The following is a 20,367-nucleotide window of genomic DNA, read 5'->3' on the forward strand; positions in this document are numbered from 1 at the left end:
TGGGGCGCAAATTCTGTGGGGTGCACATCCTGGGGCGCACATACTGCTGCGCAAATAAATACAAATAATAATAAAACATTTTTACAAAAAAAAATATTTAAATCAAATTAATAAAAAAACTGTGCTTGCACATCCTGTGGGGCGCAAATTCTGTGGGGCGCACATCCTGCTGCGCACATAAATAAAAATAATATTAAAAACAAATTACATTTTTTTTTTTTTAAATCAAATTAATAAAAAAACTGTCCTTGCACATCCTGTGGGGCGCACATCCTGCTGCGCACATGAATAAAAATGAAATTAAAAAAAATTTACAATTTTTTTTTTTTAAATCAAATTAATAAAAAAAATGTGATTGCACATCCTGTGGGGCGCAAATTCTGTGGGGCGCACATCCTGCGGCGCACATCCTGCTGTGCACATAAATAAAAATAATATTAAAACATTTTTACAGAAAAAAATATTTAAATATAACTAATAAAAAACCTTGCTTGCACATCCTGTGGGGCGCAAATTATGTGGGGCGCACATCCTGCGGCGCACATCCTGCTGCGCACATAAATAAAAATAATATTAAAACATTTTTACAAAAAAATATATTTAAAATCAAATTAATACAAAAACTGTGCTTGCATATCCTGTGGGGCGCAAATTATGTGGGGCGCATATCATGCGGCGCACATCCTGCTGCGCACATAGATAAAAATAATATTAAAACATTTTTACAAAAAAAAATATTTAAATCAAATTAATAAAAAAACTGTGCTTGCACATCCTGTGGGGCGAAAATTATGTGGGGCGCACATCATGCGGCGCACATCCTGCTGCGCACATACATAAAAATAATATTAAAACATTTTTACAAAAAAATATATTAAAATCAAATTAATAAAAAAACTGTGCTTGCACATCCTGTGGGGCGCAAATTATGTGGGGCGCACATCCTGAGGCGCACATCCTGCTGCGCACATAAATAAAAATAATATTAAAAACAATTTACAATTATTTTTTTTTAAATCAAATTAAAAAAAAAACTGTGCTTGCACATCCTGTGGGGCGCAAATTATGTGGGGCGCACATCATGCGGCGCACATCCTGCTGCGCACATAAATAAAAATAATATTAAAACATTTTTACAGAAAAAAATATTTAAATATAACTAATAAAAAACCTTGCTTGCACATCCTGTGGGGCGCAAATTATGTGGGGCGCACATCCTGCGGCGCACATCCTGCTGCGCACATAGATAAAAATAATATTAAAATATTTTTACAAAAAAAAATATTTAAATCAAATTAATAAAAAAACTGTGCTTGCACATCCTGTGGGGCGCAAATTCTGTGGGGCGCACATCCTGCGGCGCACATCCTGCTGCGCACATAAATAAAAATAATATTAAAACATTTTTACAAAAAAAAATATTTAAATCAAATTAATAAAAAAACTGTGCTTGCACATCCTGTGGGGCGAAAATTATGTGGGGCGCACATCATGCGGCGCACATCCTGCTGCGCACATAAATAAAAATAATATTAAAACATTTTTACAAAAAAATATATTAAAATCAAATTAATAAAAAAACTGTGCTTGCACATCCTGTGGGGCGCAAATTCTGTGGGGCGCACATCCTGCGGCGCACATCCTGCTGCGCACATAAATAAAAATAATATTAAAAACAAATTACAATTTTTTTTTAAAAATCAAATTAATAAAAAAACTGTCCTTGCACATCCTGTGGGGCGCAAATTCTGTGGGGCGCACATCCTGCGGCGCACATCCTGCTGTGCACATGAATAAAAATAATATTAAAACATTTTTACAAAAAAATGTATTTAAATCAAATTAATAAAAAAACTGTGCTTGCACATCCTGTGGGGCGCAAATTCTGTGGGGCGCACATCCTGCGGCGCACATCCTGCTGCGCACATAAATAAAAATAATATTAAAACATTTTTACAAAAAAAATATTTAAATCAAATTAATAAAAAAACTGTCCTTGCACATCCTGTGGGGTGCAAATTCTGTGGGGCGCACATCCTGCGGCGAACATCCTGCTGCGCACATAAATAAAAATAATATTAAAAACAAATTACAATTTTTTTTTAAAAATCAAATTAATAAAAAAACTGTCCTTGCACATCCTGTGGGGCGCAAATTCTGTGGGGCGCAAATTCTGTGGGGCGCACATCCTGCGGCGCACATCCTGCTGCGCACATAAATAAAAATAATATTAAAACATTTTTACAAAAAAAAATATTTAAATCAAATTAATAAAAAAACTGTGCTTGCACATCCTGTGGGGCGCAAATTATGTGGGGCGCACATCCTGCGGCGCACATCCTGCTGCGCACATAAATAAAAATAATATTAAAACATTTTTACAAAAAAAATATTTAAATCAAATTAATAAAAAAACTGTGCTTGCACATCCTGTGGGGCGCAAATTATGTGGGGCACAAATTCTGTGGGGTGCACATCCTTCGGCGCACATCCTGCTGTGCACATAAATAAAAATAATATTAAAACATTTTTACAAAAAAAATATTTAAATCAAATTAATAAAAAAACTGTCCTTGCACATCCTGTGGGGCGCAAATTCTGTGGGGTGCACATCCTGGGGCGCACATACTGCTGCGCAAATAAATACAAATAATAATAAAACATTTTTACAAAAAAAAATATTTAAATCAAATTAATAAAAAAACTGTGCTTGCACATCCTGTGGGGCGCAAATTCTGTGGGGCGCACATCCTGCTGCGCACATAAATAAAAATAATATTAAAAACAAATTACATTTTTTTTTTTTTAAATCAAATTAATAAAAAAACTGTCCTTGCACATCCTGTGGGGCGCACATCCTGCTGCGCACATGAATAAAAATGAAATTAAAAAAAATTTACAATTTTTTTTTTTTAAATCAAATTAATAAAAAAAATGTGATTGCACATCCTGTGGGGCGCAAATTCTGTGGGGCGCACATCCTGCGGCGCACATCCTGCTGTGCACATAAATAAAAATAATATTAAAACATTTTTACAGAAAAAAATATTTAAATATAACTAATAAAAAACCTTGCTTGCACATCCTGTGGGGCGCAAATTATGTGGGGCGCACATCCTGCGGCGCACATCCTGCTGCGCACATAAATAAAAATAATATTAAAACATTTTTACAAAAAAATATATTTAAAATCAAATTAATACAAAAACTGTGCTTGCATATCCTGTGGGGCGCAAATTATGTGGGGCGCATATCATGCGGCGCACATCCTGCTGCGCACATAGATAAAAATAATATTAAAACATTTTTACAAAAAAAAATATTTAAATCAAATTAATAAAAAAACTGTGCTTGCACATCCTGTGGGGCGAAAATTATGTGGGGCGCACATCATGCGGCGCACATCCTGCTGCGCACATACATAAAAATAATATTAAAACATTTTTACAAAAAAATATATTAAAATCAAATTAATAAAAAAACTGTGCTTGCACATCCTGTGGGGCGCAAATTATGTGGGGCGCACATCCTGAGGCGCACATCCTGCTGCGCACATAAATAAAAATAATATTAAAAACAATTTACAATTATTTTTTTTTAAATCAAATTAAAAAAAAAACTGTGCTTGCACATCCTGTGGGGCGCAAATTATGTGGGGCGCACATCATGCGGCGCACATCCTGCTGCGCACATAAATAAAAATAATATTAAAACATTTTTACAGAAAAAAATATTTAAATATAACTAATAAAAAACCTTGCTTGCACATCCTGTGGGGCGCAAATTATGTGGGGCGCACATCCTGCGGCGCACATCCTGCTGCGCACATAGATAAAAATAATATTAAAATATTTTTACAAAAAAAAATATTTAAATCAAATTAATAAAAAAACTGTGCTTGCACATCCTGTGGGGCGCAAATTCTGTGGGGCGCACATCCTGCGGCGCACATCCTGCTGCGCACATAAATAAAAATAATATTAAAACATTTTTACAAAAAAAAATATTTAAATCAAATTAATAAAAAAACTGTGCTTGCACATCCTGTGGGGCGAAAATTATGTGGGGCGCACATCATGCGGCGCACATCCTGCTGCGCACATAAATAAAAATAATATTAAAACATTTTTACAAAAAAATATATTAAAATCAAATTAATAAAAAAACTGTGCTTGCACATCCTGTGGGGCGCAAATTCTGTGGGGCGCACATCCTGCGGCGCACATCCTGCTGCGCACATAAATAAAAATAATATTAAAACATTTTTACAAAAAAAAATATTTAAATCAAATTAATAAAAAAACTGTGCTTGCACATCCTGTGGGGCGCAAATTATGTGGGGCGCACATCCTGCGGCGCACATCCTGCTGCGCACATAAATAAAAATAATATTAAAAACAATTTACAATTATTTTTTTTTAAATCAAATTAAAAAAAAAACTGTGCTTGCACATCCTGTGGGGCGCAAATTATGTGGGGCGCACATCATGCGGCGCACATCCTGCTGCGCACATAAATAAAAATAATATTAAAAACAATTTACAATTATTTTTTTTTAAATCAAATTAAAAAAAAAACTGTGCTTGCACATCCTGTGGGGCGCAAATTATGTGGGGCGCATATCATGCGGCGCACATCCTGCTGCGCACATAAATAAAAATAAAATTAAAAAAAATTTACAATTTTTTTTTTTCAAATCAAATTAATAAAAAAACTGTGCTTGCACATCCTGTGGGGCGCAAATTATGTGGGGCACACATCCTGCGGCGCACATCCTGCTGCGCACATAAATAAAAATAATATTAAAAACAATTTACAATTTTTTTTTTTTAAATCAAATTAATAAAAAAACTGTGCTTGCACATCCTGTGGGGCGCAAATTCTGTGGGGCGCACATCCTGCAGCGCACATCCTGCTGCGCAAATGAATAAAAATAAAATTAAAAACAATTTTTCAATTTTTTTTTTTTAAATCAAATTAATAAAAAAACTGTGCTTGCACATCCTGTGGGGCGCAAATTATGTGGGGCGCACATCCTGCGGCGCACATCCTGCTGTGCACATGAATAAAAATAATATTAAAACATTTTTACAAAAAAATGTATTTAAATCAAATTAATAAAAAAACTGTGCTTGCACATCCTGTGGGGCGCAAATTCTGTGGGGCGCACATCCTGCGGCGCACATCCTGCTGCGCACATAAATAAAAATAATATTAAAACATTTTTACAAAAAAAATATTTAAATCAAATTAATAAAAAAACTGTCCTTGCACATCCTGTGGGGCGCAAATTCTGTGGGGCGCACATCCTGCGGCGAACATCCTGCTGCGCACATAAATAAAAATAATATTAAAAACAAATTACAATTTTTTTTTAAAAATCAAATTAATAAAAAAACTGTCCTTGCACATCCTGTGGGGCGCAAATTCTGTGGGGCGCAAATTCTGTGGGGCGCACATCCTGCGGCGCACATCCTGCTGTGCACATGAATAAAAATAATATTAAAACATTTTTACAAAAAAATGTATTTAAATCAAATTAATAAAAAAACTGTGCTTGCACATCCTGTGGGGCGCAAATTCTGTGGGGCGCACATCCTGCGGCGCACATCCTGCTGCGCACATAAATAAAAATAATATTAAAACATTTTTACAAAAAAAATATTTAAATCAAATTAATAAAAAAACTGTCCTTGCACATCCTGTGGGGTGCAAATTCTGTGGGGCGCACATCCTGCGGCGAACATCCTGCTGCGCACATAAATAAAAATAATATTAAAAACAAATTACAATTTTTTTTTAAAAATCAAATTAATAAAAAAACTGTCCTTGCACATCCTGTGGAGCGCAAATTCTGTGGGGCGCAAATTCTGTGGGGCGCACATCCTGCGGCGCACATCCTGCTGCGCACATAAATAAAAATAATATTAAAACATTTTTACAAAAAAAAATATTTAAATCAAATTAATAAAAAAACTGTGCTTGCACATCCTGTGGGGCGCAAATTATGTGGGGCGCACATCCTTCGGCGCACATCCTGCTGCGCACATAAATAAAAATAATATTAAAACATTTTTACAAAAAAAATATTTAAATCAAATTAATAAAAAAACTGTCCTTGCACATCCTGTGGGGCGCAAATTCTGTGGGGTGCACATCCTGGGGCGCACATACTGCTGCGCAAATAAATACAAATAATAATAAAACATTTTTACAAAAAAAAATATTTAAATCAAATTAATAAAAAAACTGTGCTTGCACATCCTGTGGGGCGCAAATTCTGTGGGGCGCACATCCTGCGGCGCACATCCAGCTGCGCACATTAATAAAAATAATATTAACAAAAAATTTACAATTTTTTTTTTTTAAATCAAATTAATAAAAAAACTGTTCTTGCACATCCTGTGGGGCGCACATCCTGCAGCGCACATCCTGCTGCGCACACAAATAAAAATAATATTAAAACATTTTTACAAAAAAAAATATTTAAATCAAATTAATAAAAAAACTGTGCTTTCACATCCTGTGGGGCGCAAATTCTGTGGGGCGCACATCTTGCAGCGCACATCCTGCTGCGCACATAAATAAAAATAATATTAAAAACAAATTACAATTTTCATTTTTAAATCAAATTAATAAAAAAACTGTGGTTACACATCCTGTGGGGCGCAAATTCTGTGGGGCGCAAATTCTGTGGGGCGCACATCCTGCGGCGCACATCCTGCTGCGCACATAAATAAAAATAAAATAAAACATTTTTACAAAAAAAAATATTTAAATCAAATTAATAAAAAAACTGTGCTTGCACATCCTGTGGGGCGCAAATTCTGTGGGGCGCACATCCTGCGGTGCACATCCTGCTGCGCACATAAATAAAAATAATATTAAAACATTATTACAAAAAAAAATATTTAGATCAAATTAATAAAAAAACTGTGCTTGCACATCCTGTGGGGCGCAAATTCTGTGGGGCGCACATCCTGCGGTGCACATCCTGCTGCGCACATAAATAAAAATAATATTAAAACATTATTACAAAAAAAAATATTTAGATCAAATTAATAAAAAAACTGTGCTTGCACATCCTGTGGGGCGCAAATTCTGTGGGGCGCACATCCTACGGCGCACATCCTGCTGCGCACATAAATAAAAATAATATTAAAAACAAATTACAATTTTTTTTTTTAAATAAAATTAATAAAAAAACTGTGCTTGCACATCCTGTGGGGCGCAAATTCTGTGGGGCGCACATCCTGCCGCGCACATCCTGCTGTGCAAATCCTGCTGCGCACATAAATAAAAATAATATTAAAACATTTTTACAAAAAAAAATATTTAAATCAAATTATTAAAAAAACTGTCCATGCACATCCTGTGGGGCGCAAATTCTGTGGGGCGCACATCCTGCTGCGCACATAAATAAAAATAATATTAAAAACAAATTACAATTTTTTTTTTAAATCAAATTAATAAAAAAACTGTCCTTGCACATCCTGTGGGGCGCACATCCTGCGGCGCACATCCTGCGGCGCACATCCTGCTGCGAACATAAATAAAAATAATATTAAAAACAAATTACAATTTTTTTTTTTAAATCAAATTAATAAAAAAACTGTCCTTTCACGTCCTGTGGGGCGCAAATTATGTGGGGCGCAAATTATGTGGGGCGCACATCGTGCGGCGCACATCCTGCTGCGCACATAAATAAAAATAAAATAAAACATTTTTACAAAAAAAAATATTTAAATCAAATTAATAAAAAAAATGTGCTTGCACATCCTGTGGGGCGCAATTTCTGTGGGGCGCACATCCTGCGGCGCACATCCTGCTGCGCACATAAATAAAAATAAAATAAAACATTTTTACAAAAAAAAATATTTAAATCAAATTAATAAAAAAACTGTGCTTGCACATCCTGTGGGGCGCAAATTCTGTGGGGTGCACATCCTGCGGCGCACATCCTGCTGCGCATATAAATAAAAATAATGTTAAAACATTTTTACAAAAAAAAATATTTAAATCAAATTAATAAAAAAACTGTGCTTTCACATCCTGTGGGGCGCAAATTCTGTTTGGCGCACATCCTGCGGCGCACATCCAGCTGCGCACATTAATACAAATAATATTAAAACATTTTTACAAAAAAAATATTTAAATCAAATTAATAACAAAACTGTGCTTGCACATCCTGTGGGGCGCAAATTCTGTAGGGCGCACATCCTGCGGCGCACATCCTGCTGCGCACATTAATAATCTCATCTCATCTCATCGTCATCCGCTTATCCGGGGTCGGGTCGCGGGGGTAGCAGCTCAAGCAGGGGGCCCCAGACTTCCCTTTCCCGGGCCACATTGACCAGCTCTGACGGGGGGATCCCGAGGCGTTCCCAGGCCAGTGTTGAGATATAATCTCTCCACCTAGTCCTGGGTCTTCCCCGAGGTCTCCTCCCCACTGGACGTGCCTGAAACACCTCCCAAGGGAGGCGCCCAGTGGGCATCCTTACCAGATGCCCGAACCACCTCAGCTGACTCCTTTCTAAGTAAAGGAGCAGCGGCTCTAATCCGAGTCCCTCACGGATGACTGAGCTTCTCACCCTATCCCTAAGGGAGACGCCAGCCACCCTTCTGAGAAAACTCATCTCGGCCGCTTGTACCCGCGATCTCGTCCTTTCGGTCATCACCCAGCCCTCATGACCATAGGTGAGGATAGGAACGAAGATCGACCGGTAGATCGAGAGCTTTGCCTTGCGGCTCAGCTCTCTTTTCGTTACAACGGTGCGGTAAAGCGAACGCAATACCGCCCCCGCTGCTCCGATTCTCCGGCCAATCTCACGCTCCATAGTACCCTCACTCGCGAACAAGACCCCGAGGTACTTGAACTCCTTCACTTGGGCTAAGGACTCATTTCCTACCCGGAGTAAGCAATCCATCGGTTTCCTGCTAAGAGTCATGGCCTCAGATTTAGCGGTGCTGATCCTCATCCCAGCCGCTTCACACTCGGCCGCCAGCCGATCCAGTGAGTGCTGAAGGTCACAAGCCGATGATCCAATGAGGACCACATCATCCGCAAAAAGCAGTGACGAGATCCTCAGACCACCGAACTGCAACCCCTCCCCACCACGACTACGCCTCGATATCCTGTCCATGTATATCACAAACAGGATTGGTGACAAGGCGCAGCCCTGGCGGAGACCAGCACCCACTGAGAACGAAACTGACTGGCTGCCGAGGACCCGAACACAGCTCTCGCTTTGGGAGTACAGAGATTGGATGGCCCTTTTTTAATAATAATAATATTAAAACATCTTTACAAAAAAAAATATTTAAATCAAATTAATAAAAAAACTGTGCTTGCACATCCTGTAGGGTGCAAATTCTGTGGGGCGCACATCCTGAAGCGCACATCCTGCTGCGCACATGAAATAAAAATAATATCAAAATATTTTTACAAAAAAAAATATTTAAATCAAATTAATAAAAAAACTGTGCTTGCACATCCTGTAGGGCGCAAATTCTGTGGGGCGCACATCCTGAAGCGCACATCCTGCTGCGCACATAAATAAAAATAATATTAAAACATTTTTACAAAAAAATATATTTAAATCAAATTAATAAAAAAACTGTGCTTGCACATTCTGTGGGGCGCAAATTCTGTGGGGCGCAAATCCTGCGGCGCACATCCTGCTGCGCATATAAATAAAAATAATGTTAAAACATTTTTACAAAAAAAAATATTTAAATCAAATTAATAAAAAAACTGTGCTTGCACATCCTGTGGGGCGCAAATTCTGTGGGGCGCACATCCTGCTGCGCACATGAATAAAAATAATATTAAAAACAAATTACAATTTTTTTTTAAAAATCAAATTAATAAAAAAACTGTGCTTGCACATCCTGTGGGGCGCAAATTCTGTGGGGCGCACATCCTGCGGCGCACATCCAGCTGCGCACATTAATCAAAATAATATTAAAAAAACTTTACAATTTTTTTTTTTAAATCAAATTAATAAAAAAACAGTGCTTGTACATCCTGTGGGGCGCAAATTCTGTGGGGCGCACATCCTGTGGCGCACATCCAGCTTCGCAAATTAATAAAAATAATATTAAAAACAATTTACAATTATTTTTTTTTAAATCAAATTAATAAAAAAACTGTGCTTGTACATCCTGTGGGGCGCAAATTCTGTGGGGCGCACATCCTGCGGCGCAAATCCTGCTGCGCACATGAATAAAAATAATATTAAAACATTAAAAAAAAAAAAAATATTAAAATCAAATTAATAAAAAAACTGTGCTTGCACATCCTGTGGGGCGCAAATTCTGTGGGGCGCACATCCTGCTGCGCACATAAATAAAAATAATATTAAAACATTTTTACAAAAAAAAATATTTAAATCAAATTATTAAAAAAACTGTGCTTGAACATCCTGTGGGGCGCAAATTATGTGGGGCGCACATCCTGCGGCGCACATCCTGCTGCGCACATAAATCAAAATAATATTAAAACATTTTTACAAAAATTTTTTTTTAAATCAAATTAATAAAAAAACTGTGCTTGCTTATCCTGTGGGACGCAAATTCTGTGGGGCGCACATCCTGCAGCGCACATCCTGCTGCGCACATGAATAAAAATAATATTAAAAACAACTTACAATTTTTTTTTTTAAATCAAATTAATAAAAAAACTGTCCTTGCACATCCTGTGGGGCGCAAATCCTGCGGCGCACATCCTGCTGCGCACATAAATAAAAAAATATTAAAAAATTAAAAAAAAAAAAAAATATTAAAATCAAATTAATAAAAAAACTGTGCTTGCTTATCCTGTGGGACGCAAATTCTGTGGGGCGCACATCCTGCAGCGCACATCCTGCTGCGCACATGAATAAAAAAAATATTAAAAACAAATTACAATTTTTTTTTTTAAATCAAATTAATAAAAAAACTGTCCTTGCACATCCTGTGGGGCGCAAATTCTGTGCGGCGCACATCCAGCTGCGCACATTAATAAAAATAATATTAAAAACAATTTACAATTTTTTTTTTTTTAAATCAAATTAATAAAAAAACTGTGCTTGCACATCCTGTGGGGCGCAAATTCTGTGAGGCGCACATCCAGCTGCGCACATAAATTAAAATAATATTAAAACATTTTTACAAAAAAAAATATTTAAATCAAATTAATAAAAAAACTGTGCTTGCACATCCTGTGGGGCGCAAATTCTGTGGGGCGCAAATTCTGTGGGGCGCACATCCTGCAGCGCACATCCTGCTGCGCACACAAATAAAAATAATATTAAAACATTTTTACAAAAAAAAATATTTAAATCAAATTAATAAAAAAGCTGTGCTTGCACATCCTGTGGGGCGCAAATTCTGTGGGGCGCACATCCTGCTGCGCACATGAATTAAAATAATATTAAAACATTTTTACAAAAAAAAATATTTAAATCAAATTAATAAAAAAACTGTGCTTGCACATACTGTGGGGCGCAAATTCTGTGGGGCGCACATCCTGCGGCGCACATCCAGCTGCGCACATTAATAAAAATAATATTAAAACATTTTTACAAAAAAAAATATTTAAATCAAATTAATAAAAAAACTGTGCTTGCACATACTGTGGGGCGCAAATTATGTGGGGCGCACATCCTGCGGCGCACATCCTGCTGCGCACATAAATAAAAATAATATTAAAAACAAATTACAATTTTTTTTTTAAATCAAATTAATAAAAAAACTGTCCTTGCACATCCTGTGGGGCGCAAATTCTGTGGGGCGCACATCCTGCGGCGCAAATCCTGCTGCGCACATGAATAAAAATAATATTAAAACATTTTTACAAAAAAAAATATTTAAATCAAATTAATAAAAAAACTGTGCTTGCACATCCTGTGGGGCGCAAATTCTGTGGGGCGCACATCCTGCGGCGCACATCCTGCTGCGCACATAAACAAAAATAATATTAAAAACAAATTACAATTTTTTTTTAAAAATCAAATTAATAAAAAAACTGTGCTTGCACATCCTGTGGGGCGCAAATTCTGTGGGGCGCACATCCTGCGGCGCACATCCTGCTGCGCACATAAATAAAAATAATATTAAAACATTTTTACAAAAAAACTATTTAAATCAAATTAATAAAAAAACTGTCCTTGCACATCCTGTGGGGCGCAAATTCTGTGGGGCACACATCCTGCGGCGCACATCCTGCTGCGCACATAAATAAAAATAAAATAAAACATTTTTACAAAAAAAAATATTTAAATCAAATTAATAAAAAAACTGTCCTTGCACATCCTGTGGGGCGCAAATTAAGTGGGGCCCAAATTCTGTGGGGCGAACATCCTGCGGCGCACATCCTGCTGCGCACATAAATAAAAATAATATTAAAACATTTTTACAAAAAAAAATATTTAAATCAAATTAATAAAAAAACTGTGCTTGCACATCCTGTGGGGCGCAAATTATGTGGGGCGCAAATTCTGTGGGGCGAACATCCTGCGGCGCACATCCTGCTGCGCACATAAACAAAAATAATATTAAAAACAAATTACAATTTTTTTTTTTAAATCAAATTAATAAAAAAACTGTGCTTGCACATCCTGTGGGGCGCAAATTCTGTGGGGCGCATATCCTGCGGCGCACATCCTGCTGCGCACATAAACAAAAATAATATTAAAAACAAATTACAATTTCTTTTTAAAAATCAAATTAATAAAAAAACTGTGCTTGCACATCCTGTGGGGCGCAAATTCTGTGGGGCGCACATCCTGCGGCGCACATCCTGCTGCGCACATAAATAAAAATAATATTAAAACATTTTTACAAAAAAACTATTTAAATCAAATTAATAAAAAAACTGTCCTTGCACATCCTGTGGGGCGCAAATTATGTGGGGCGCAAATTCTGTGGGGCGAACATCCTGCGGCGCACATCCTGCTGCGCACATAAATAAAAATAATATTAAAAACAAATTACAATTTTTTTTTTAAAATCAAATTAATAAAAAAACTGTGCTTGCACATCCTGTGGGGCGCAAATTCTGTGGGGCGCACATCCTGCGGCGCACATCCTGCTGTGCACATGAATAAAAATAATATTAAAACATTTTTACAAAAAAATATATTTAAATAAAATAAATAAAAAAACTGTGCTTGCACATCCTGTGGGGCGCAAATTCTGTGGGGCGCACATCCTGCGGCGCACATCCTGCTGCGCACATAAATAAAAATAATATTAAAACATTTTTACAAAAAAAATATTTAAATCAAATTAATAAAAAAACTGTGCTTGCACATCCTGTGGGGCGCAAATTATGTGGGGCGCAAATTCTGTGGGGCGAACATCCTGCGGCGCACATCCTGCTGCGCACATAAATAAAAATAATATTAAAAACAAATTACAATTTTTTTTTAAAAATCAAATTAATAAAAAAACTGTGCTTGCACATCCTGTGGGGCGCAAATTCTGTGGGGCGCACATCCTGCGGCGCAAATCCTGCTGCGCACATGAATAAAAATAATATTAAAACATTAAAAAAAAAAAATATATTAAAATCAAACTAATAAAAAAAGTGTGCTTGCACATCCTGTGGGGCGCAAATTCTGTGGGGCGCACATCCTGCTGCGCACATAAATAAAAATAATATTAAAAACAAATTACAATTTTTTTTTTAAATCAAATTAATAAAAAAACTGTCCTTGCTCATCCTGTGGGGTGCAAATTCTGTGGGGCGCACATCCTGCGGCGCACATCCTGCTGCGCACATAAATAAAAATAATATTAAAACATTTTTACAAAAAAAAATATTTAAATCAAATTATTAAAAAAACTGTGCTTGAACATCCTGTGGGGCGCAAATTATGTGGGGCGCACATCCTGCAGCGCACATCCTGCTGCGCACATGAATAAAAAAAATATTAAAAACAACTTACAATTTTTTTTTTTAAATCAAATTAATAAAAAAACTGTCCTTGCACATCCTGTGGGGCGCAAATTCTGTGGGGCGCAAATCCTGCGGCGCACATCCAGCTGCGCACATTAATCAAAATAATATTAAAAAAACTTTACAATTTTTTTTTTTTAAATCAAATTAATAAAAAAACAGTGCTTGTACATCCTGTGGGGCGCAAATTCTGTGGGGCGCACATCCTGTGGCGCACATCCAGCTTCGCAAATTAATAAAAATAATATTAAAAACAATTTACAATTATTTTTTTTTTAATCAAATTAATAAAAAAACTGTGCTTGTACATCCTGTGGGGCGCAAATTCTGTGGGGCGCACATTCTGCGGCGCACATCCTGCTGCGCACATAAATAAAAATAATATTAAAACATTTTTACAAAAAAAAATATTTAAATCAAATTAATAAAAAAACTGTGCTTGCACATCCTGTGGGGCGCAAATTCTGTGGGGCGCACATCCTGCGGCGCACATCCTGCTGTGCACATAAATAAAAGTAATATTAAAAACAAATTACAATTTTTTTTTTTAAATCAAATTAATAAAAAAACTGTGCTTGCACATCCTGTGGGGCGCACATCCTGCGGCGCACATCCTGCTGCGCACATAAACAAAAATAATATTAAAAACAAATTACAATTTTTTAAAAAAAATAAAATTAATAAAAAAACTGTGCTTGCACATCCTGTGGGGCGCAAATTCTGTGGGGCGCACATCCTGCGGCGCACATCCTGCTGCGCACATAAATAAAAATAATATTAAAACATTTTTACAAAAAAACTATTTAAATCAAATTAATAAAAAAACTGTCCTTGCACATCCTGTGGGGCGCAAATTCTGTGGGGCACACATCCTGCGGCGCACATCCTGCTGCGCACATAAATAAAAATAAAATAAAACATTTTTACAAAAAAAAATATTTAAATCAAATTAATAAAAAAACTGTCCTTGCACATCCTGTGGGGCGCAAATTATGTGGGGCGCAAATTCTGTGGGGCGAACATCCTGCGGCGCACATCCTGCTGCGCACATAAATAAAAATAATATTAAAAAATTTTTACAAAAAAAATATTTAAATCAAATTAATAAAAAAACTGTGCTTGCACATCCTGTGGGGCGCAAATTATGTGGGGCGCAAATTCTGTGGGGCGAACATCCTGCGGCGCACATCCTGCTGCGCACATAAATAAAAATAATATTAAAAACAAATTACAATTTTTTTTTAAAAATCAAATTAATAAAAAAACTGTGCTTGCACATCCTGTGGGGCGCAAATTCTGTGGGGCGCACATCCTGCGGCGCACATCCAGCTGCGCACATTAATCAAAATAATATTAAAAAAACTTTACAATTTTTTTTTTTAAATCAAATTAATAAAAAAACAGTGCTTGTACATCCTGTGGGGCGCAAATTCTGTGGGGCGCACATCCTGTGGCGCACATCCAGCTTCGCAAATTAATAAAAATAATATTAAAACATTAAAAAAAAAAAAAATATTAAAATCAAATTAATAAAAAAACTGTGCTTGCACATCCTGTGGGGCGCAAATTCTGTGGGGCGCACATCCTGCTGCGCACATAAATAAAAATAATATTAAAACATTTTTACAAAAAAAAATATTTAAATCAAATTATTAAAAAAACTGTGCTTGAACATCCTGTGGGGCGCAAATTATGTGGGGCGCACATCCTGCGGCGCACATCCTGCTGCGCACATAAATCAAAATAATATTAAAACATTTTTACAAAAATTTTTTTTTAAATCAAATTAATAAAAAAACTGTGCTTGCTTATCCTGTGGGACGCAAATTCTGTGGGGCGCACATCCTGCAGCGCACATCCTGCTGCGCACATGAATAAAAATAATATTAAAAACAACTTACAATTTTTTTTTTTAAATCAAATTAATAAAAAAACTGTCCTTGCACATCCTGTGGGGCGCAAATCCTGCGGCGCACATCCTGCTGCGCACATAAATAAAAAAATATTAAAAAATTAAAAAAAAAAAAAAATATTAAAATCAAATTAATAAAAAAACTGTGCTTGCTTATCCTGTGGGACGCAAATTCTGTGGGGCGCACATCCTGCAGCGCACATCCTGCTGCGCACATGAATAAAAAAAATATTAAAAACAAATTACAATTTTTTTTTTTAAATCAAATTAATAAAAAAACTGTCCTTGCACATCCTGTGGGGCGCAAATTCTGTGCGGCGCACATCCAGCTGCGCACATTAATAAAAATAATATTAAAAACAATTTACAATTTTTTTTTTTTTAAATCAAATTAATAAAAAAACTGTGCTTGCACATCCTGTGGGGCGCAAATTCTGTGGGGCGCACATCCTGCGGCGCACATCCAGCTGCGCACATTAATCAAAATAATATTAAAAAAACTTTACAATTTTTTTTTTTTAAATCAAATTAATAAAAAAACTGTGCTTGCAAATCCTTTGGGGCGCAAATTATGTGGGGCGCACATCCTGCGGCGCACATCCTGCTGCGCACATAAATAAAAATAATATTAAAACATTATTACAAAAAACAAATATTTAAATATAACTAATAAAAAAACTGTGCTTGCACATCCTGTGGGGCAAAAATGATGTGGGGCGCACATCCTGCTGTGCAAATAAATAAAAATAATATTAAAAACAAATTACAATTTTTTTTTTTAAATAAAATTAATAAAAAAACTGTCCTTGCACATCCTGTGGGGCGCAAATTATGTGGGGCGCACATCCTGCTGCGCACATAAATTAAAATAATATTAAAAACAAATTACAATTTTTTTTTAAAATCAAATTAATAAAAAAACTGTCCTTGCACATCCTGTGGGGCGCAAATTATGTGGGGCGCACATCCTGCGGCGCACATCCTGCTGCGCACATAAATAAAAATAATATTAAAAACAAATTACAATTTTTTTTAAAAATCAAATTAATAAAAAAACTGTCCTTGCACATCCTGTGGGGCGCAAATTATGTGGGGCTTACATCCTGCTGCGCACATAAATTAAAATAATATTAAAAACAAATTACAATTTTTTTTTAAAATCAAATTAATAAAAAAACTGTCCTTGCACATCCTGTGGGGCGCAAATTATGTGGGGCGCAAATTCTGTGGGGCGCACATCCTGCGGCGCACATCCTGCTGCGCACATAAATAAAAATAATATTAAAACATTTTTACAAAAAAAATATTTAAATCAAATTAATAAAAAAACTGTGCTTGCACATCCTGTGGGGCGCAAATTATGTGGGGCGCAAATTCTGTGGGGCGAACATCCTGCGGCGCACATCCTGCTGCGCACATAAATAAAAATAATATTAAAACATTTTTACAAAAAAAATATTTAAATCAAATTAATAAAAAAACTGTCCTTGCACATCCTGTGGGGCGCAAATTATGTGGGGCGCAAATTCTGTGGGGCGCACATCCTGCGGCGCACATCCTGCTGCGCACATAAATAAAAATAATATTAAAACATTTTTACAAAAAAAATATTAAAATCAAATTAATAAAAAAACTGTGCTTGCACATCCTGTGGGGCGCAAATTCTGTGGGGCGCACATCCTGCTGCGCACATAAATAAAAATAATATTAAAAACAAATTACAATTTTTTTTTTAAATCAAATTAATAAAAAAACTGTGCTTGCTTATCCTGTGGGACGCAAATTCTGTGGGGCACACATCCTGCGGCGCACATCCAGCTGCGCACATTAATCAAAATAATATTAAAAAAACTTTACAATTTTTTTTTTTAAATCAAATTAATAAAAAAACAGTGCTTGTACATCCTGTGGGGCGCAAATTCTGTGGGGCGCACATCCTGTGGCGCACATCCAGCTTCGCAAATTAATACAAATAATATTAAAAACAATTTACAATTATTTTTTTTTAAATCAAATTAATAAAAAAACTGTCCTTGCACATCCTGTGGGGCGCAAATTCTGTGCGGCGCACATCCAGCTGCGCACATTAATAAAAATAATATTAAAAACAATTTACAATTTTTTTTTTTTTAAATCAAATTAATAAAAAAACTGTGCTTGCACATCCTGTGGGGCGCAAATTCTGTGGGGCGCAAATCCTGCGGCGCACATCCAGCTGCGCACATTAATCAAAATAATATTAAAAAAACTTTACAATTTTTTTTTTTTAAATCAAATTAATAAAAAAACAGTGCTTGTACATCCTGTGGGGCGCAAATTCTGTGGGGCGCACATCCTGTGGCGCACATCCAGCTTCGCAAATTAATAAAAATAATATTAAAAACAATTTACAATTATTTTTTTTTAAATCAAATTAATAAAAAAACTGTGCTTGTACATCCTGTGGGGCGCAAATTCTGTGGGGCGCACATTCTGCGGCGCACATCCTGCTGCGCACATAAATAAAAATAATATTAAAACATTTTTACAAAAAAAAATATTTAAATCAAATTAATAAAAAAATGTGCTTGCACATCCTGTGGGGCGCAAATTATGTGGGGCGCACATCCTGCGGCGCACATCCTGCTGCGCACATAAATAAAAATAATATTGAAAACAAATTACAATTTTTTTTTTAAATCAAATTAATAAAAAAACTGTCCTTGCACATCCTGTGGGGCGCAAATTCTGTGGGGCGCACATCCTGCGGCGCAAGTCCTGCTGCGCACATGAATAAAAATAATATTAAAACATTTTTACAAAAAAAAATATTTAAATCAAATTAATAAAAAAACTGTGCTTGCACATCCTGTGGGGCGCAAATTCTGTGGGGCGCACATCCTGCGGCGCACATCCTGCTGTGCACATAAATAAAAGTAATATTAAAAACAAATTACAATTTTTTTTTTTAAATCAAATTAATAAAAAAACTGTGCTTGCACATCCTGTGGGGCGCACATCCTGCGGCGCACATCCTGCTGCGCACATAAACAAAAATAATATTAAAAACAAATTACAATTTTTTTTAAAAAATCAAATTAATAAAAAAACTGTGCTTGCACATCCTGTGGGGCGCAAATTATGTGGGGCGCAAATTCTGTGGGGTGCACATCCTGCGGCGCACATCCTTCTGCGCACATAAATAAAAATAATATTAAAACATTTTTACAAAAAAAAATATTTAAATCAAATTAATAAAAAAACTGTGCTTGCACATCCTGTGGGGCGCAAATTATGTGGGGCGCACATCCTGCTGTGCAAATAAATAAAAATAAAATTAAAAAAAATTTACAATTTTTTTTTTTTAAATCAAATTAATAAAAAAAATGTGCTTGCACATCCTGTGGGGCGCAAATTATGTGGGGCGCACATCCTGCGGCACACATCCTGCTGCGCACATGAATAAAAATAATATTAAAACATTTTTACAAAAAAAATATTTAAATCAAATTAATAAAAAAACTGTCCTTGCACATCCTGTGGGGCGCAAATTCTGTAGGGCGCACATCCTGCGGCGCACATCCTGCTGCGCACATAAATAAAAATAATATTAAAACATTTTTACAAAAAAAAATATTTAAATCAAATTAATAAAAAAACTGTGCTTGCACATCCTGTGGGGCGCAAATTCTGTGGGGCGCAAATTCTGTGGGGCGCACATCCTGCGGCGCACATCCTGCTGCGCACATAAATAAAAATAATATTAAAACATTTTTACAAAAAAAAATATTTAAATCAAATTAATAAAAAAACTGTGCTTGCACATCCTGTGGGGCGCAAATTATGTGGGGCGCACATCCTGCGGCGCACATCCTGATGCGCACATAAATAAAAATAATATTAAAAACAAATTACAATTTTTTTTTTTAAATCAAATTAATAAAAACCTGTCCTTGCAAATCCTGTGGGGCGCAAATTATGTGGGGCGCACATCCTGCGGCGCAAATCCTGCTGTGCACATAAATAAAATAATATTAAAACATTTTTACAAAAAAAAAATATTTAAATCAAATTAATAAAAAAACTGTGCTTGCACATCCTGTGGGGCGCAAATTCTGTGGGGCGCACATCCTGCGGCGCACATCCTGCTGCGGACATAAATAAAAATAATATTAAAAACAAATTACAATTTTTTTTTTTAAATCAAATTAATAAAAAGACTGTCCTTGCACATCCTGTGGGGCGCAAATTATGTGGGGCGCACATCCTGCGGCGCACATCCTGCGGCGCACATCCTGCTGCGCACATAAATAAAAATAATATTAAAACATTTTTACAAAAAAAATATTTAAATCAAATTAATAAAAAAACTGTCCTTGCACATCCTGTGGGGCGCAAATTCTGTGGGGCGCACATCCTGCGGCGCACATAAATAAAAATAATATTAAAAACAAATTACAATTTTTTTTTTAAATCAAATTAATAAAAAACTGTCCTTGCACATCCTGTGGGGCGCAAATTCTGTGGGGCGCAC

Source organism: Pleuronectes platessa, chromosome 17 (genome assembly GCF_947347685.1).
Source record: "Pleuronectes platessa chromosome 17, fPlePla1.1, whole genome shotgun sequence".
In the NCBI taxonomy this organism is placed as follows: domain Eukaryota; kingdom Metazoa; phylum Chordata; class Actinopteri; order Pleuronectiformes; family Pleuronectidae; genus Pleuronectes; species Pleuronectes platessa.